The sequence below is a fragment of the Plecotus auritus genome (assembly GCF_963455305.1).
Source record: "Plecotus auritus genome assembly, chromosome: 9".
NCBI lineage: Eukaryota > Metazoa > Chordata > Mammalia > Chiroptera > Vespertilionidae > Plecotus > Plecotus auritus.
The window spans coordinates 32,864,987-32,887,187 of NC_137783.1; the positions used below are offsets into that span (position 1 = coordinate 32,864,987).

General features: G+C 36.5%; 1 protein-coding gene and 1 pseudogene across 2 annotated transcripts in view; one reads left to right on the plus strand and one right to left on the minus strand.

Moving 5' to 3' along the window:
• Positions 1 to 22,201, minus strand: part of PCDH15 (protocadherin related 15) — a gene marked incomplete at its 3' end in the record, with an annotated part of 1,266,261 nt that overhangs the window by 788,508 nt on the left and 455,552 nt on the right. The gene's annotated exons all lie outside the window — the stretch shown is intronic.
• LOC308257804 (nucleolin-like) lies at positions 401 to 3,304 on the plus strand (annotated as a pseudogene). The gene is made up of 2 exons: positions 401 to 429; positions 1,151 to 3,304. The product of its transcript is annotated as a nucleolin-like (transcript).

Sequence of the window (22,201 nt, forward strand, 5' to 3'; positions counted from 1 at the left end):
AAAATAAGAAAATTCTCTCCAAAATGTGAGTCAATAAATATAGAATTTGGCAGTCAACTGGATTTGTGTTTTGAGAACAGTACATTTTAAGAACACCAGCCATGCACTGAGTCCTTATGATGTTTCAGACATAGTTCTGAATATTTTAGTTTTCTCATTTAATTAGAACATTACTTCAAAAAGTGTTACATATTATAGAAGACATTGTGTCCAACTTCCTAACACCTATTATTACTCCAGTAGATTAATTTAAGCCATTCATCGTAAGTCTGATCCCTTTGCTGCCAATTAGTTCAGGGGTGGGTTATGATCCCTTTTTGGAAAATGATCTGAAGGAAGTCTACTTTAGTCACCTGGAAAAGATATTTTCTTTCTTGAGAGAGCGTTGGTAGGGTACCAGATGTCTGTTCTTCTTCGGGACTTTGTCAGGTTTGCATAGAATGCTTTAGAGAAGCTGTGTCTCATTATTAGCCAAAGGATGAATTCAACAAAACATAGATGGCAATGTTTTCTAATTATTAATGCTATGCTAGTACTTTCAGAATAAATTATTCTAAGATAAAAACATACCATGAGTTTCAATTTTTCCCAAACCCAGCATTTTTATTTAAAAGTTACTTTCTTTTCTTTCCACCCCCCCCCACTAATTCTAGAAAGAAGAATACTGAATAAAAATCCAAGATATATTACAAGTTTTTTCTCTTTTCTTGCAAGACAGAAAAAGTATTTTATATCACTTCACCTCTAAATAGAAAAAGAAATGCAAACATAGAAAGACAGTAGATTGGTGGTATGAAATTAACAACCTGGCATCTGCAACACATATCTACTTACTGCCAAATATTTACTGAAAGAAAAACATTTTTTGTTTTCAAATTTTATTAGTTCTTGTACTGAACAAGAAAAATGTTCTCTTAGGAATATTTCTTTTGTGACAAGAAATGAACACAGTATATTTTTGCTTTCTTGTTTGTGGAAAAAAATAAACACTTATTTCAATAGTTGTGATATCTTCAGTGTTTGGACATACTTCCTATCAAAAGTAAATTGCTAAGAGTACTAGTGACCGCCTTCGACCCCTGTTTGGTTCCTCTGGGCACATCTACACCACTCACGGGCCACACACTCCACCATCCTAAGACACCTTCAGGGTGAAGCTCGCAAAGGATAGTAAAAATCAAGGTGACCCCAAGAAGATGGCTCCTCCTCCAGAGGAGGTAGAAGAGGATAGTGAAAATGAGGACATGTCAGATGAAGAAGATGAAAGCTATGGAGAAGAGGTTATCATTCCTCCGAAAAAAGGCAAGAAGGCTACCACAACTCCAAGAAAGAAGGTGATGGTTTCCCCAACAAAAACGATTGCAGATGCCACACCAGGCAAGAAAGCAGTTGCCACTTCTGGCATAAAAGGCAGTGGCTCTGCCAAACCCTAGCCAAAGGCAGCAGTTACACCAGCTAAAGCATTAGCCACACTGGCAAGAAAAGAGGCACACAGGAAAAGCATTGGTAGCAACCCCTGGTAAGAAGGGAGCCACACCCCAGTCAAGGGAGCATAGAATGGCAAGAATGCTAAGAAGGAAGACAGTGATGAGGAAGATGACAAGGACAGTGAAGAAGATGATGATAATGACGAGGAGGAGGAGGAGGAGGAACGATGAGGATGCATTTGAGGCAGCAGTGATGAAAACTCTTGCTGCTGCTGCTCCTGCCTCAGATGATGAGGATGAGGATGAAGATGATGAAGAAGATGACTCTGAAAAAAGAACCTATAGAGATTACACCAGCCAAAGGCAAGAAAGCTCCATAAAAGCTGTTCCTGTGAAGGCCAAGAGCACAGCTGAGGATGAGCATGAAGAAGGTGATGATGAAGAGAGATGATGATGAGAAATATCGATGATGAGGAGGGAGGAGGAAAAGGAGAAGGAGGAGGAGGAAGAGCCTGTCAAAGAAGCAACTGGAAATGAAAGAAGGAAAATGGCCAAACAGAAAGCTCTGAGGCCAAGAACAGAAAGTGGAAGCCAGAGAACCAACTATGGCTTTCAATCTCTTTGTTGGAAACCTGAACTTCAGCAAATCTGCTCCTGAATTAAAAATGAGTTTCAGTAATGTTTTTGCTAAAAATGATCTTACTGTTGTGGATGTCAGAATTGGTGTGTCTAGGAAGTTTGCCTACGTGGATTTTGAATCTGCTGAGGACCCAGAAAAAGCCTTAGAACTCACTGGTTTAAAATTCTTTGGCTACGAAAATTAAACTAGAAAAAAAAGGGGGGAAAGATAGTAAAAAAGATTGAGATGCAAGAACACTTTGGGCTAAAAATCTTCCATATAAAGTTACTCAGGATGAATTAAAAGAAGCTTTTGAAGATGCTATGGAGATCAGATTAGTCAGCAAGGATGGAAAGAGTAAAGGATTGCTTATACTGAATTTAAGGCAGAAACTGATGCAGAGAAAATCTTGGAAGAAAAGCAGGAAACAGAAATAGATGGGCAATCCATTTTCCTGTACTATACGGAGAGAAAGGTCAAAATCAAGATTATAGACGTGGAAAGAATAGCACTTGGAGTGGTGAATTTAAAAACTCTGGTTTTAAGCAACCTATCCCACAGTGCAACAGAAGAAACTCTTCAGTAAGTATATGAGAAGGCAACTTTTATCAAAGTGCCCCAGAAACAAAATGGCAAATCTAAAGGGTATGCATTATAGAATCTGCTTCATTTGAAGATGCTAAAGAAGCTTTAAATTCCTGTAATAAAAGAGAAACAGAGGGCAGAGCAATCAGGCTGGAATTGCAAGGATCCAGAGGATCATCTAATGCAAGAAGCCAGCCATCCAAAACTCTGTTTGTCGAGGGTCTGTCTGAGGAGACTACAGAAGAGACACTGAAGGAGTCATTTGATGGCGCTGTCCAGGCAAGGATAGTCACTGACTGGGCTCTTCCAAAGGATTTGTATTCAACAGTGAGGGAGATGCCAAAGCCACCAAGGAGGCCATGGGAGATGGTGAAATTGATGGAAACCAAGTTACTTTGGACTGGGCCAAGCCTAAGGGTGAAGGTGGCTTTGAAGGTCTTGGTGGAGGCAGAGGTGGCTTTGGAAGCAGAGGTGGTGGCAGAGGAGGCTGAGGTGGATTTGGTGCAGAGGCCGGGGAGGTTTTGGAGGTCGAGGAGGCTTCCGAGGAGGCAGAGGAGGGGGAGGAGACCATAAACCACAAGGAAAGAAGATGAAGTTTCTTCTATCCCTGTCTTTCCCTCTTCCATTTGAAAGAAAGGACTCTGGTGTTTTTACTCTTTTACCTGATCAATGACAGAGCCTTCTAAGGACATTCCAAGACAGTATACAGTCCTGTGGTCTACTTGGAAATCCATTTAGATAACATTTCAAAGGAGATACCCTGTTGGCTTTGACTGGATATTTGTGTAAATTTTTACAGAGATGATAGAACTAACCCTTATCAGTAAGTTTTGAATTTATATTGTTTGTTCTGTGTACAAAACCATTTTTTTTCCTACAAATAGTTTTTGTGTGTATGCGTTGGGGTATAAAGGAAAACAGAATGTCTTATTATAATTTTGCTTCAGCAGCTATGGGACAAATTAAAAGTCCTAAACTCTGGTGCCCCCCAAAAAAAAGGAAATTGTGATATAGTATCACATGACAACTGCAGCTACCATCCACTAATGCCTTTGCATTACTGAGCTTGGAACGTATTGGGCAGCTAATTTTGATGGTGATACGGGAATAAAAATAAACAGTGTGCTTTCTGTAGCAGTTCTCAGAGCTTTCATGGTGTAGCACTGTTCAATGGATTCCATCTCTGGAGAATCTGAACTGCCATCTCTCCAAACACTATCACTATGTGGCTGTTCTGTTTGCTGTTCTGTTGGTGAATGTTTAACTTTGGATTACTTTCAATCATTTGGCAAATAGTTATTTTATGTCTATTATGTGCAAATTACTGCAATAGATGTATCCCAATTATAGGCATTTCACATTTTGCTGTTTTATAGTTCACCCTCATCATATTTGATGTTATCTAATAGACAAATTCATTAATGACAATAATCTAAACAGAGGATGGCAAAGAAAGTTAGAATTTAATTTAACTTTAAATCCCTATTTATGAGAAAATATGAACTCTAAATAGCACATACTCCATAACTAATAGGAATAAATATAATGGTTACTGATAAAACTATACCAGATATTTTAACATATTATAATCAATTCCCTTTTACTACTTATTTTTGACCATACATACTGGGGAAAAGTTAAGGTACAAAACAAACAAACCAATAAAATAAGCTATTGTTTCTGTAGTTTGCATCCTAGTAGCTGTATTACTGGCTAGACCAACACACTCATCCTCTACCTCAAGAGTACGATATACATTGCAAATGGTATCTTCATCTATGTTCCCCAAAGCTCATCATTCCCAACTTGCAGTTGTAGGTTATTGTAACATTGTACAATGTACTTGTCAACCTAGCATCACTGCAGTCCTCAGTTGTTGAGAACTATGCACAGACATCTTTTTCTCTAAAGCACCTGGACTCCTTTTCTTGGGTAACTAACATCTTTGGATAAATGACTTAATTCAATTTTCCTTGAATTCTTTCCCTTTCCTCTGGTGCCTGGTCCTACAGATAAGGTTTAACCTCTCCACTTCTTTCCATGTCAGGATGTTAAAATTCTAGATTTTTTATCAGATTACATTCGACCGTCTACCAACTATGAACCATTTTGATTCTTTTCCCTCCCACTTTACCTCGTCATCTTTGTATTCTTCATCCACAATACAGTAAATCAGGCCTTTTCTCCAAACCTCTTACTCATGGTCTTACCAACATCTTGATTGCAAACTCCTAGCATACACAGATCTACCAGAGAACAGATTTCTGTAGTTGAAAGCCACCTATTTTATTACAGTAGCCCAAGTGTTGTGAGTCATTCTACACTGGAGAGTATACATTATATCTGAAAGATGGGGGTTTTATATTCTGAATCAAAAGATGGGCTTATATCTCAGTTCTACTATTAAGTCCTCTTCAAATCTCAATTTCCTCATGTAGAAAATGGAAATAAAAATTGTGTCTTCATATGTAGCATGAAAAAAAACACACCACATACTTAAAGCACATGTCACGTTGCCTGGTATATAGTAAGAGCTCTATAACTATTGTCTATCTATGTATTTAGTTATAATGACCCCATAAGAGAGGCCCTAAAGATCAGAAGCATACCCAGTGAAATGACATGAAGGATATAAAACATAACCAATAAATCTCTTGGTTTTCTCCCACAGAATAGCTAGCAGCTCCATATGTGCATCCACACACTGACACATTTTCACATCAAGTCACCCAACAGCCACACTTTCAGTAGGGCTAGATGCATGTAACTTTCCAATCCACTTGAAAAGGAGGAGTTATATAATACATCATACATGAATGGGCTTGGGGGGAAACTGACATTTTTACCCTTTCATTTTCCATTTCCAGTAACACCATCATTATATTAATATAATCTCTGTATTTTCTTGCCCTGTATATCTTCCTGGTGAGCATATGGCATTGCAGATGGCTGAATATTAAGAATTTGCTGAACTGGAAAGAAAATCTACATAAAATTAGGATCTACAAGCTAACTTTACCCAGAGATGTTATGATATCAGGAGCAGCCCTCAGAGCTTGAGTGGACATCAGTGGTTCTTCAGCTATGTGTGTCTAGCCATCACCTGGAAAACCCAGTTACTGTCCCCAAGAGATCACAATTGACAAAGTCAAAATCAAAGCCAAGAAATGTAAGATTTCAACAGGTTCCCTGGGTGATATTGTTGCAGGAGGTCTGGAAGTCACATCTTTAGAAAGATTGTCATGTATAAAACAGTGATTTACGAAAGCCTAACAGTTTTGTTTTAGGAATATTTTTGGAACTTATCTAAAGTTATAAACCTCTAAAAATCACCTAAATGTGTTGCAAGCTCTTAGATCAAATCTCCACATGAATATATTTCCCATATCACTCTCTCAATCCCATCCCCTAATTCAACTAGATTTAAAAGATAAAATTAAAAATAAAAATAAAAATCCTCAAGCTTCTCTCTACATGGTTACTGTGCAAAAAGCATACTGTTGCAAAGTAGCTCCATGGCAGTCTTAGGACCTGCTCTGTTTTAAGGGTGGCTCTTAACCACAGCAGCACATTAGAATTATGCATGGAGTTTTAACATGTCCACACCTCAAACCAATTAAAATAAAACTTCTGGATCAGTCCTGAGACATAGGGATCCCTAAGTTAATTCTCAAGCTGGGTTGAGAAGCACGACTTGAACCGAATAGATGTATCATAGGTTAAATGAACAAGGCCTCTGTGCGACAATAAGAAGAAAACTCCTCTGGATGCCTGGAACTCCCATTACCTCAGGATTCTTCACAGAATTGGTGTCTAAGAATGGACTGTACACAACGAGAGGAGCAACTCCCATGTCTTCCAAATTTCAGAAACCAAGGATTAGAAAAAAATTGCCTATTATAAAATCTAAGAGGAAAAAAACACTACAGCCCTCATATAATTAGCTTAACATACCAAGGATAGGAGCACAGATGAAATAAAAAGAAACTTCTGATTCTAGTGTACCTGTTCTCAAAGAATAAAGTTAATAAATAAATGGAAACATTCTTTTAAAAAGTCATATTCTATATGCTTAGGCACTAAATATGATTTGGCTTAGACTAAATTGTTCTTATTAAATGAATCAATATTACTTTAAATTATTAAGTAATAAGAAAACATATAAATTATTTTTATTCCTAATTTTAACAACATATTTCCATCCTCATAAAGATTAAACAGTTAAGGCTATCATGATTGAAGAGCTACCGCATTGCCCTCTGCATAAACACACATACATCCTTGCATATCTTCCCAAGAAAGTATCTGGATAGAGAATAAGGTAGCATTAAATAAACTACTCTGAATGTAACACTATCAAGGTAAGATGGGTAAGAAAAGAATAGACTTTGCTCCAACAAATTGGGGCAGGCAAACTGTGGGCATGGCTATGTATCAGGAAGAGCTATTGGAATCCCAATATACTCAATCTAGTGAAATCTAATCTAAACAAGTGGTAATGTTTAAAAAGGCTTAAAATATATTGTCTTAAACTCTTTATAATTTGTTCTCACATAATTCTACTCTGAACCCAGAATAAAAAGGTATTTACTAGTTTTAATAAATAAGAAGAGGAGGAAAATTATAAACGCTTCTCAGATATAGTGAAAAAAGGAATTACTTGATGTTTTTATTAGTTTCTCCTAGTTTCAAGGAGAGGGACTTGCTTTATCTTAGATAAAGTTGACCTGGATGATTGCATAAAAACATTCTGAAAGCATAGGTCACAAGTGAAAATTTAGGGAGGGGGTAAGGGGGAGAGATCAACCAAAGGACTTGTATGCATGCATATAAGCCTAACCAGTGGTCACGGACAACAGGGGTGTGGGGGCATACGTGGGGAGGGGTTTGGGATGGGAATGGGGGATGAGGACAAATATGTGATACCTTAATCAATAAAGAAATTAATTTAAAAAAAAAAGAATTTAGGGGGTGGAAGAGGCTATGCAGATGGCTCTGTAAGAGGTTGAACATGCCTGGTAGTGACAGTAAGATGATTGTTGACTTAATTTTATTGTCCAATCAGTGCTTATTGAGCATCCACAGTGTCTGAGGGAAGCCCTGCCCTCATAGCTGACACCCCACTGCTGTCTGAGATACTCAGGCCTAACAATGGTGAACAAGTCTGCCCCCTCTATAGCATGACACTTGCAAACGATTGTGTGCGTGTGCTTTAAGATAATCATGTAGGTTTCTACCTGTATTCCTAGAATAAATCTTATTTTGTCATGGTGCAAAACAAAAAACAAAAAAAAAAAAAAAAGAAAAAGAAAATCTATGTCTACTCTATGTACTTTAAATCAATGTATATCTACTTAATCTATCAATCACAATCCTATTAGGGAGTACATATTGGGGGATATTTATAAATTTCTATATGGATTATTTTGACATAATAAAAGTTCATATGTTTTAATATAACTCTATTAATTTGCTTTAGATTATTTTATCTGATTAAGAGATAGTTTTACTTTGTCTCATCAAATGATACTTTATGGAGTACTACGAAAAGCTTCCTAAATAGGTTTTACAGTCTCCATCTTCACTTTTGATGAAAATGGTAAAAACTCTGATTCCCTCACCAACAAATATCCCTGTATCATGGTATGTATGGTTAGATTATGAGATTGTGTTATTAGTGGAATATTTCTTGAAGTAACAAAGTATATTGCAACTCTTGAGATTAGAAAACAATCACATGATCAAGTTATCCATCTCCAATAGGCCAGATTAGCAAAAAACGTAGAGCTTATAAAATGTAATCTTTGACATCTCATTTCTAAGAATTCCATGGGAGAGAAACACTTTAGTGTTCATTCCTGGGCAAGTGGAGCTCACGGTGTTGAGGCAACAAACCCAGGTCTCAGAGGACAAACCTGTCACGTTGGAAATGTTCTAGGAGTACTCTACAGATTCTAAAAGCTACCAACCATTAAAAAGAAATTGAACCAATTCTAAAGGTGAGAAATTCCATAAATTACACTAATTTTCTGGGCAGCTTCGTCTTCAACAAGTGATAAATTTGACCTTTTAGGTATTATAAATGCTACAAAATATAAAATAAATGGAAACACTTTTATTAAAGTTACAATTTTTAAAAATAAATCTGTCAATATTTATAATATATTCAGATATTTTAGTAATGTCTAACAACATTGTATATTTATATTATTACTAGAGGCCTGGTGCACAAAAATCATACACTCAGCAGGGGTCCCTCAGTCTGGCCTGTGCTCTCTCCCAGTCTGGGAGCCCTCAGGGGATGTCTAACTGACGGCTTAGGCCCGCTCTGTTGGACATCCTTAGCACTGCCACGGAGGTGGGAGAGGCTCCCGCCACCGCCACTGCACTCGCCAGCTGTGAGCTCGGCTTCTGGCTGAGCGATGCTCCCCTGTGGGGGTGCACTGACTACCAGGGGCAGCTTCTGCATTGAGTGTCTTCCCTGGTAGTCAGTGCACGTTATAGTGACTGGTCGTTCTGCCATCAGGCCACAACCAGCTCTCTGACATCCCCTGAGGGGTCCCAATTGTGAGAGGGTGCAGGCCAGGCCAAGGGACCACACTGGTGCACTATCGGGGCCACGGAGGGATGCAGGAGATTGGCCAGCTGGGAGGGCTCCAGGGCATGTCTAGCCCATCTCACTGGGTCCCAATCAGCTGCACCCCATCAGCAAGATCACCTACTGGTTGGAGTGTCTGCTCCCTGGTGGTCAGTGCACATCATAGTAGCTGGTCCACCAGTCAACTGTCTGCCCCCTGATGGTCAGTGCACATCATAACGAGTGGTTGAGCGGCCTTAGCATATCATTAGCATATTATGCTTTGATTGGTTGAACAGCCAGCTGGCCAACCGGACACTTAGCATATAAGGCTTTTATTATGTAGGATCACATACCAAGGTCAGGAATATTTATAAACTTTTAATGAGGATAACCAAGTGATGTAATATACCTAAGCAAAGATCATCTTGTGAAATGTAGTTTGGTAAGTTGTTAAAAGGACTAAATGTAATTGGGTTAAGTAGCTTCAAATTAATTATAATCTTCCAATATATTCCATAAAACTTACCTTGAGGTCATAGTTTTGTGACTCAAATATAAAGAAACTCCCCTTATTTTTTTCTTGTCTAAGCTGGCTCTACTTTTACAAGTAATAAAACAATTATTAATGGAGTAAAACTCTACATATAAGTCAACTGATTATCTGTACATTTCAGACAATAAACAGATATGAAAACTTCATGCTAATTAATAAATTATAACCTCACTGTGCTCAGTTCCCTTTAACTACAATATCTAAATGATAAAATACTATGGGGAGAAATGTCACAGGAATTTTTGTTTCCCATTTAGAATGCAAATTAAAGTATCTTAAATAATAAATTATTATCCAATAAAAATAATGATTATCCTCAATTTCCAAGTATTGTTTTACTTAAATGACTCTTCACAACCTTGGCCACTTTTTAATTCATGTTTTACAGTTATAATTTATTTATGTGATTTATGTTTTATTCTCCTAGTAAAGCCATGTCTGTAAGAAACCTCATTGTTTATGGAAAGATAGTTGGAACTTTCTGATTATGTTGTCTATGTAATACCATGTACTCAGACTTGCAACTAGCTAATTCATTTACAATCAACACATTTTCAAAACTAGCACCTAATGAAAATATCAACCGACAGATTAAATTTACAATTATCTAACTTCCATAACACAAATTAAAATTGTAAGTTCTCTGATACTGGCTCATATTTATGATGCATGTTACTTTTAACCAATTTTGTTGTTACTAAAGAAACTATGCCTGATGACTGATATCCCTGAGGTCAACATATGATTGAAAATTTTAATAACATAATATCATACACTGTTAAACATTGAGCATCTCAGAAAAACAAATAATGTATTACTACTTAATAATGGTATGAGCATATATACATAAACAAACCAGTTTGCATAAAATATATGCCTTTTTTTTTTTTTTTTTTTTTTTGTAATCCTCATCCAAGGATATTTTCCATTGATTTTTAGAGAGAGTAAAAGGGAGAGGGAAAAACATTGTGAGAGAGACACATCGATTGGTTGCCTCCAGTATGCACCCTAGCCAGGACCAGGGATTGAGCCTGAAACTGACGTGTGTCCTTGACCAGAATCAAACCCGGGACCCTTCAGTCCACAGACAGACACTCTATCCACTGAGCCAAACAGGCAAGGTTGATTTGGTTGCTTCTCGAATCCAGGGGCAGGGATCGAGCCTGCAACCAAGGTAGGTGCCCTGGACCAGAATCAAACCTGCAACCAGTCAGTCCACGGGCTGATGCTATCCGCTGAACCAAACCAGTGAGGGCCTTATTGGCATGTACACTTACAAAGATATTTCTAGGGATAGAGTCAGAACATACTTTACTTGATCAACCCAGGATTATTCTCCCTTTTTATTTATCTTGGAAGAGCTCATTGTATTGCTTCTGCTTTTGGGGATTAAAAAACTCTTAAGTGTTTAAAACCACTGTTATGACTTGAGGAAAAATTACTCAAACTTTGTCTTTCTCTGATCTCTCTTTTTAAAAATATGTATAATAATAACACCTATATCATAGAGATGAGAGCTATAGATAAAATAAAGTAATTATAATTCTTGAACCTCTCACATATTCATTGCTCTAGATGTATTTGTATAATTTTGTTCTGTAAATCAATATTATTTTTATTTTAAAACTACATTCTAACATCAAAATGATAGGTGATGATGAGAATGAGCAAACAGATTATAACAACATATTGATATTTAACAATTGCAATAAATGGGTGTCTAAAAACTTTGGATTCAAATGTACTTACTTCAAACAATTTTATGTGTATTAGGGTGCAAAGTAAAGAGACCATATATGTGTATGTGCATGGGCTTCATTTGCCTTCAGGTATAATGAGAACATTCATCAGCTGTGGTATTAATAACTCCTCACTTTTCAAGATATTTATGCACTCCTGACCTTTTACTGAAGCTATCTTGAAAAGTGTTCAACAAAAAGTCCTGGTAGATGTTACTATATCCCATCTAACCTGAAGGAACTGAAGCACACCACATTAAAATGACTTTTTCAAAGATACTTATTTAGAACTTCATAAAGATCAGGTTCAAACAAAGAGCTATTTGGTTCTAGAAAATATATGTTATTCAATAAAATATGAAGAGAGAAATAGCACAGTATTTAGTGAAATAAGCTATAACAGAAAAGTGATATTGAAATACAGAGAAAGGCATGATTCTTATAAGTTGCTGTTTGAAAAAACACACTAAATGTTGGTTCTCTTTTAACTATAAAAGATTTAATTAAGTATATTCTTTAACTTGATTATATTTAAATTAAAATATGACTTATGAAGAAATACAGTTGTACTTTATTATATCTAACCAACATCATTATTATAGTCATAATTAGCTAGTTGATATTAATAGAGGAAGCAAGCAAAGGGAAAGCCAGACATTCAAACCATAGTCATCTGGGCAGCTTCACCAGGAAGCTACAGCTTCATGCTTCCAGTCCATTCCCTGCAGAAAACTGGGAGAAGCTATTGAACAAAGGGGGGATGGGCACATGTGCAACAGAAGTCAGGATGACATAGGGAATGTTCTTGCCTGTCAGTCTAGGGAACAAGGATTGACTAGGGGGTAGACCCCATCAGAAGTGCACAAAATCTTGGAGAGTTGTTAGTTGGTTGGTTTGAAGAAGCTCCTGATTAAAATCCAAGCCAAAGAGTGCCCTCTTTCTCGTTAGCTTCTGTGCTCTTGTTCTCTCTCCTGCTCTGTGACCGGCATTGGCCCACGCGCCTGCCTGTTCTTGCTCCATAGCCAGATGGCCTTAGGAGCGCGGCTATGCCGGATCCTGGACTGTACTGGACTTTAACACGGCCCAGAAATTATGAGCAGAGGCTTTTATTCTGACAAAACTGGGTGTCTTCCATGGGAAGATGGACAGAGGTGGGACCTTGGAAGGGAACCCCCTTAATTTGACATCATCAAAAAAGCTTTTCACAAAACCCTATCCTCCCATGGGGGCCGCAAGAAATTCATTTTCTCACAGCACCCCAAAGACTCCACTTCCACCGATAACATAACTAATATGTTTGTATAAAACAATTAATGAATATTAATACATTGATTTTATATTTATAACTATACACTTTCAATAGCTCTTTGAGAAAAGTTTTCAGATCAATATTATAACCACCATGATTTTAAAAACTTAGCATTTTCCAAATTGGCTCCAGATGTTGTTAAAAATTAAAAGAAAAACAACAAAGAAAACATTCAAGATTCAGCTAAAGTACTGCTTCTTCCCCACATCTTCAGTAGTTACCTCTTTCCTGAGGTCAGATGTATGAAGTAGGTCCATGTACTAGTATGTTTAAGTCCCAAATCCTGATTCAATATTTTTAGAACCAGATTCCATACTAAATATCTCAGATACCGCACCTCTCATTTCAATCAACCAACAACAGCTAAAACAGAATGTGCATTGTGAAGTTCCTCAAACTTCTATTTACATGGCTACTTACATAGATTGGTTTATCTTTTCTTATAGATAAAAATGGGTAAATTAATCAAATTTTTAATGATGACCCTTAATCAGAAGAAAACAATGTTATATTATGTTTCTATATAAGAAATTAGAGAGGTACATACTAGATTTTATATACATATGCATATATGTAAATGTGTGTTAAATTTAAATGATATGTGAAGGAAAACTTTCAGTCTTTAATGGGGTAAAATACAAGATAAAAAAACATTTATGTAACATGTGATTGACTTCCTGTTGATGCTGTACAAATTAAATTTATATATAATTTAAAGGTATATTATGTAAAAGAAAAAAGAATAATTTTCTAGTTTCTCACAGAGAATATTTTATATTTGCAATAAAAGTACCACTGAGATTTTAGATGAAAACACATCTGCAGAGTTGAATTTAAATACAGCATTGGCTTCCAGCATGTTTTCTGGCTTTTAAAGGGCACATTTTGAAAAAGAAGAAAGACGCTCTCTGTGATTTATGGTGATTTTAAATGTCTTTGATACTTTTGATTTTTCTCCAGGGTAAAAGGAGAACATAGTTTGATTTCCAGGTGGGCCCAGCAGCTTCCTGGCAGGGGCCCTTTGAGGACTAACTCAGCGGGGTCAGGAGGAATTAAAGAGGAGTGACAAATAGATCTGAACTGCCCTCTGAGAGAATGGAAGTAAGAATTCGGTTCTGCCCATGCTATGCCTGAAGGCATGTAACAATGGTCTCTACAGAGTTTTTCAGAAGCAATATTTAATTTACTTTCTATTGGAGTTCAGAGATATGGGTTTTTAGTTGTTGAGTTAATAGTTTAAAGGTTGTGCTTTTGTTTTCTTTATTACTAAAATAATTTGGGAGTTTCATATTAGGGCATAGAAGTAGCATAAAGTGTTTCAACCACTGTTTACCAAAAAAACATTATTTTTTTTCTTGTTTCACCCCCCAGATTTGGATTCCTGGTAACTTCAAAATTAATTCAGTAAATGGGCACCATAATTAACACCAGGATAGTTACATAGAGATGATAGTTTTCATCTCAATAGCTATTGTGACTAGGACCTAGTAACCAATAACCAAAATGAATTAGGGGGCATCTCCAATTGTAAAGATTATCTTTAGTTATCAGAACAATTTAAAATCTAAGTCAATTAAGACAGGAATATCCCAGTTAAATTTTTGAATTAAATAGAATGCATTAGTAACACAAACTTGGAAATATCAGTATCACTTAAACGTAAAGGCTATGAGAGCAGATGTTTTTGTTTTGTTCATGACTATATCATCGGAGTTTAGAACAGTGGCTGGATCCTAGTTTTGGTCATTTGTTGAATAATTGAATCTGCATTATTTGACACTAAATCTCTAAGACAAAATTTTATTTCATTTTAGCATTAAATAAGAATTAAAAAATCATTACAAAAAAGGTCCATATCTTTACTAATAATAGACTTTCAATAATATCACTTTTCTTAGTGTTATGAACAATACACTAAATAATTATTTTTATCTTTTCAGCCAAATTAATTAAAATTTATTTCATACAGCTTGTTATAGTATCTCATTTTTACATTTAAAGGTAATATTATAGGAGCCGTGTCTTAATTATCAAATTTTCTCCATAGTCTCATAAACTCAGAAAATATCTACTTCCTCACAGTTATGTTCTGACTGATGTTTTAAAGAGCCAGCAAAGGACCAAATACTCTCCTTTTTTAAAAAAATAAAAACCTACAGCCGAAACCGGTTTGGCTCAGTGGATAGAGCGTCGGCCTGCGGACTGAAAGGTCCCGGGTTTGATTCCGGTCAAGGGCATGTACATTGGTTGCAGGGACATCCCCAGTGTGGGGTGTGCAGGAGGCAGCTGATCGATGTTTCTCTCTCATCGATGTTTCTAGCTCTCTATCCCTCTCCCTTCCTCTCTGTGAAATATCAATAAAATATGTTTTTTAAAAAAATAATAATAAAAAAATAAAAACCTACAAAACTTAATTAAACTTCTCCTAATTCCTCAAGAGGGCAATAAATAAAAGAAAATTTCATCACCATCTGCCCCCAAAATGATTGGACTTTTACTAAACAATCTAATATCAAGAATCATATTCTTTCCAGTTATTTAGTACCTATAGTTGTGTATCAAATACTTTTATTTTAGAAATATTTTTTTAAGAAAACAGTGGATGTAACATGGGTTTAAGAATCTGTTGCTCACCTTGGCTGGATAGTTCAGTTGACTAGAGCATCATCCAGATTACGCCATGGTTGTGGGTTCAACCCCTGGTCAGAGCACATATGGAATCAACCAATGAATGCATAAGTAACTGGATGTTTTTATCTCCCCTCCCCCGTCAAATCAACAAAAATTTTTTTAAAAAGAATCTGTTGTTCAGTGATTACACTATATATTTTACTTTATTGCTTTACAGTCAAAATGTAAAAGCAAAGTCCTCAAAAGGCAACCCTATTCAGAGTAGTGATATTTTCTTCTAACTAATTAAAATAGAGCAACCCAAAGCTCCCTTGTTGCAGTCTTGGCAGGTAGTTCCAGGAGAGGACAATGGAACTGAAAGTGAATTAGTAGGATGCATTGTCACCATGGCCATAAACAGTCAATTTAAACATTTAATCGAAGTATGCACTCGGGAGCACTACTGTCCTCAGAGTGAATGTAGTTCATGCCAAATTGATTTTGTTTATAATCTAGTTCAATGAGATGCAAGGGAACCCACTGTAAACCAGCTGCAAATACTGCTGCCAGGGGGAACTTCTGTGATACATTTTGACTTCCCAAATTGGAGTTTAGGACCACAGAGGAAGTGTTGTTTTTTTCTGTCTAGACCCAACATTATCTGACTGTCAAATAATCACCCAGGGAAGACTGAAGATAATAGCTACACTCTTGAATTTACTCTTGCATATATTCTAAAACTAAACCATAGCCCTAAAAAAGTTCTTAAGCTTCATTTGATGAAAAACTTTGGAACACACTAGATAAATAATATTTCAAATTCTTACTTCCAAATGTTACCGACGAGACAACCAGACCTCAGCTCTTATCTTTTTGAAGGAAAGGTTTCAATCATGAGACAAAGTGCAGCAAAATGAGAAATTATTGGCCTCAGCAAAAATATACTTAGGACAGTGAAAAAAGAAAGGGCATAGAAAAAGTAACAGGAGAGTCTCGGCTGGGTTGCTTTGGCTCACTGAGAAGTCAGAGAAAAGGGGTGCCTGGAGACAGGTTCAGTGGGTAGCCTAGGCGGAGCTGCTGCTACCCATTGCTCCAAGGGTTGCAAGTCTCTTGGAGTTCCTTAGACCCCATTTGCATTGCAGGTGTTTATCTTTCTCTTGAAGGTGGAAATCTTAGGGGAGGGTTTCAAAATAATATTCATCAGCTTTCCAGGTGTGCTCTTTCAGGGTCGTGGTCTCCACTGATTGGCCAGTGCCAGATCAAGGTTATTAGTCAATGGAGTTGATCCTGAGGCAGCCAAGGTGTAACTTGTTTGGTTTTGCTGCTTTTCTGGACCTGGAGCTGAAATACAACTCCTAGAGGCTTAGATGTTATCTTTAGGGAGGAAAAGGTCAGGGGGTCTAAACCACCTGACCAGCAATATGAAAGATCAGGGGTGCAAACTGCATGGCTCATGATATGCTGGGAGAGGATAGGTTACCCTGGAGGCAAAGTTCTTGTTTTCCCAGTTTTGCCCCTTTCTAGGCATCCCAGGGCTTTCTGACCTGGTGAGTTTCTGTACGTGGCCCATCATCCTTCAAGAAGACACGAACCAAGGTCTTGACGTTGGTAACACAAACAGAAGTAAGATCAATCAAAATTTCTATCACACACATTCATTGCTATCCTAAAGAAAAATAAATAAATAAATTTCTGCTGGATTCTTCAACAGGATGAATATTCTAAATACATATATTCTTTGATTTTAGTGTAAATACCCTATAATCTAATTTAATAAAATTTGGAGAGTTTTCTCCTTCATCTCATGTAAGGGATGTAGAATGTTTCACTAACAAGGAGCCACTAGACAAAACAGTTATTCAAAGCAAAGTACCATACAGTAGCCACACACCGGCTAGGTAACAATACCTCTTTCCCACACAGCAGCAGCGGCCTCTGTACCCACAGCAGCAACCTGCTGGTCAGTCATACATCTTCCCCATAATGCAGCCAGTCCCGTACTGGCTGGTCAGTAACAACTTTATACTACTTAGACAAAAGAGGCTTCTTGCCAAATAGTGACCTCAGTCTTTTGAGTTATAGAAGGGCATGCTTGTACACTGCACATACAGATTATTGTGGCCTTGCTCTTGCATCTGTGTATAGCCCTTGGACACTCTGATTAAGATTCTCATACTCAGAGTGGCCTTAAACATCCGGTGTACTCTGAACAGGGCCTCTACATTCTAATTGGCCTTGATCAACTGGCTTACTATGAATAAGGTCCCAACAGGGAGGGGAAACAAACCTGAGTTAGAATACTTGACTCTCATATAGCACTAAGATTATCGAAATCTGGATGAGCTATTTATTTGGAAAACTTTTGAATTGTACTACAATGTAATAATGCCAAATCCAACTATTCATGTTATACAAAGCTATCAGTAGCACACACACACACACCAAAAAAAGACTTGTTTCATAACTACTACAGTGGGAAGAAAGTAATAATTTAGAATAGAATATATTGATTTTTGCTAGGTTTTGTCATAAGGAGATTGGCAGGATGCAAACAGAACACAATAGGGAGGAAATAAAAGGAGAAAGGAGGAAAAAAAAAGTAATGCTAAAGACCCTTCAAGGTACTATATAAAGTCTAAAAAATACATATATAATAATTAATCTATAAACATTTAAAATAATTAAATACTTATCCAGACACTAATATGTTCATATTTAGCAAAATGTAAGACAGAGATAGTGTTCTTTTTGGTAGTGGGTATTGCTTCTCACTATTCCATACATTCTGATTCTTGACAGTAGAATCCCCTGAGAAGAACTTAGGGAAAGCAACCCCAGTGGAGACTAAGTCCCACATAAAGGGAGAACAAGTGTTAAGGACATAATACATAGTTCAGGTGTTAAAGGAAAATGTGAATGGTCTATTTTTCTCTGTGCTTATCTTATAAATAGTAAAAAGAAAAGTCAGACACAGTATTTCGTCAATTTAGAGTGTTTGGGAGAGTTGAGTAACTTCTCCTAAACATGCCCAAACAAAGAACACATACATCCACACAGTCAAACTCTCTCTTGCTCTCTCTCTCTCTCTCTCATGACCAGTTGTTTAATTTAATAAGAATTTATCAGACTAAATAATTCAGTAAGTTACATTATCTAGCATTGTTTCTATATATTACAAATATAGGGCCAGGTCATTACACTGTAAGTTAAATGAAACTCACATGGAAGCCAGTATATTAAGAGATCTACATAAGTACGGCAACCCATACATAGTTAATAATGGGAAATGTGCCTTTTGTATTTTATTTTACTTTTTAATACTAAGGACAATTTTTCATTATCCATGAAATATTTCCTTAAATTAATGTCTAAGCTTTCAGAACTATAAGACTTGGCTTTTATCATTAACTAGTATTTGACTTAAGATAAATATCAAATTCCTATCTTTAGAATTCTGCACCAGGAAAGATATCTGATAATTATTAGATATTTTGAAGTCATTTATTAGATATTTTGATATTTTGAAGTTGTTTCTTCCATTACCTATACCCAAACAGGGTATAGATATTATACTCTCCAGTTATTCTTCATCTCTGTTCTACTTTGGTAAAATATATTTTGGGCTAATAAACAGGTTTTTTTGCTATTTCTACCCACATTTCTAAAGTAACAAGTAAAGTTTATGTATATTTTAAATTATAAATTCTATGTATATACAAACATATACTTTTTATTTACATATTTTAAATTATAAAATATTCATGCATTTATAAATCTCTTGAATAAGACTATGTAAAAAGTTTGCATTACATTAAAAATTACATATGTACTTTATACAGCACTTATTTGTATGAAATGTCAAATTGCTAACCGATTTCCAAAGAAGGACTATACAAGAAAGTAAGATGGGCGGCCGGGCAAGAGATACTGTTTTAAAAAATATATGTTTATAGTTATTATTATATGTAGATTTATATAAAACAACTTGATATAGATAAAGTGTTTAAGCTTATAAGGTGAAATTCTAAATATATACCTCTTTCAAGTCAATTAATTGATTCACATGCAAGCCCATTTAAAATCCAGTCTGATCAAACAGAATATAAAGAAAATATAGGTCAAAAAAGTAATGCAACATAATTTTAATTAAATGAAATATATTATGTAATGCTATCTAAATATTAAACATACCAAGAATACATTAATTTGGGAGACATTAATAGAAGTTCCATTTGAATATTTAGAATGTGTATTATTGCAAAGTTATTTAAAAGTGATGGCGTTAGCCAAAACCGGTTTGGCTCAGTGGATAGAGCGTCGGCCTGGGGACTGAAGGGTCCCAGGTTCGATTCTGGTCAAGGGCATGTACCTTGGTTGCGGGCACATCCCCAGTAGGGGGTGTGCAGGAGGCAGCTGATCGATGTTTCTCTCTCATCGATGTTTCTAACTCTCTATCCCTCTCCCTTCCTCTCTGTAAAAAATCAATAAAATATATTTAAAAAAATAATAAAAAAAATAAATAAAAGTGATGGCATTAATATATAAGAATAAAAAATAGCCTTTTCCTGTTTTGGTTTCAGTCTTAGGTTTTCCTTCAGTGAATTATGGGAAAATAATATAAAACTGTCATACTCCAGGTACTTTATCTTGTATATTCAAAAAATTGCAACTAGAAGTCATAGTCTGGATCCCACAATCAAGGTTTGGCATTCAAGAATTCCATTTTTGAATTTTTGTCCATGCCACTTATTTTATAACTAGAGGCCTGGTGCACAAAATCCGTGCACTGGGGGGTGGGGGGTTTCCCTCAGCCCAGCCTGCACCCTCTTCAATCTGGGACCCCTCAGGGGATGGATGAGGCCTAAACCTGCAGTCAGACATCCCTCTTACAATCCAGGACTGCGGGCTCCTAACCGCTCACCTTCCTACAATTCTGATCACTCCCTAACCACTCCCCTGCCAGCCTGATCAACACCTAACTGCTCCCCTTCTGGCCTGATTGCTCCTAACTGCCCTCCCCTGCTGGCCCAATTGCCCCTAACTACCCTCCCCTGCATGCCTGGTAGCCCCCAACTGCCTTCCCCTGCCAGCATGGTCCCTCCCCTAACTGCCCTCCCCTGCCAACCTGATCGCCCCTAACTTCCCTCCCCTGCTGGCCTGATCGCCCACAACTACCCTCCCCTGCCGGCCATCTTGTGGTGGCCATCTTGTGCGAGGGTGTGAGGGTCAATTTGCATATTACCTCTTTATTATATAGGATAACTGTCCATAATTAATACTGTTTAAACAGCATTGTGGAGTTTTAATTGATATACAAATATATTCCACATATGGAAATTGTATATTTTGACAAGTTTAACATATGTAATCACCATGAAACTATCATTACAAGCAAGATAAAGAACATCATCTCTAGAAGTCTCCTCATGCTCATGGGAAACCACTCTCTCATCAAATTCCTGCCTGCTCTCTCTCCATTCCCAGTCAATGATCTTCTTTCTGTTACTATAGGTTAGTTTGTGATTTCTAGAATTATATGTCCATGGGTACATGGAATATTTACTACTATCTTTGTATATGTACTATGAGGGCAGGAAAAATATTAGAGGAAGCCTATGTACCATACAGCTTATTGAAAAACATTTCTCTCATGTTACATGGCTGACCAGAACAGATCTTTCTGTAGTTAATGATTGCAAAACAGAACACCCCAAGAGACCATAATGGAAAGGAGGCAGCATACTACTTGAGATACCATTTTTCTTTATCCATCAACAATATTCATAATCTTCCAGCATTATACATACACACAGTGGTTGTGCTGTCACAGGTGATCATCAAAACTAATTGTATTGTTGCATTTGGTGCTGGCAACTATTCCAGAAATATTTTATTTTATTTAAATGATATATTTTATTTAGCTCAATTCCAGAGACATTTTATTGCAACTCATCTGGACCTAAAATTCTCTCTCTTTGAAAGATTACAGCTGTAAGAAATCCAACTTTAGATAAAGCATACCTTCACTATTATTAATTATAAATAGATAATATTAAAATATTTTCTCAAAATCAAAAGGATAAACAAGTCAAATAAAGAAAAGGAATGGATTAGAAAAATTGCTATCAGAATGTATAACATCTCAGATTAGAAATGAGTAGTCCATTTGATGTAGATTCACTCCCGGACATAAAGCAGGTAATTAAAAAATAATTTATTAACACTCTTAGCAAAATTCAAGAGTTAATTGAAAATTACTCTGGGCTTCTCTCATGTCTTCTGAATACTAGACTATCACCTCTAGTCAACCTAAGACATCAGTATATCTCAGAAAATGTAGGATATATTTTAGAGAGAATGCTGAGAGAAGAAACACAGAGAATTCTAGCTTCTAACATACAAATCAATTTGATAAGTGATTTGGCTGCCTTTGAGTTAGGTTTCTGTATTGGAGGAGAATTTTCTGGTCGTCCCACTCAATTTAGCATAAAAGCTACTGAACCTATAGGATTCAGATTTATTGATCTCTCATCTGACTAATAGAGAGAAAATGGGAAATAAAAGGTTGGCTTTCCCCTTTTCTATTTAGGATATTTGATAGAAGAAAAACCAGATGATAGGAGAGTAGCAAATACAGACAAAATTGGAGAGAAGGTTTGTTATATAAGGGAAGGTAACACCAACTGCAGAGTAGGTTCTCTTGCCCTTACACTCTGTTGGACTCTGTAAGCCTCATCAAAGAAAGCTTAGAAGTTCACTGCTGTGAGAGAAAGGAAAGA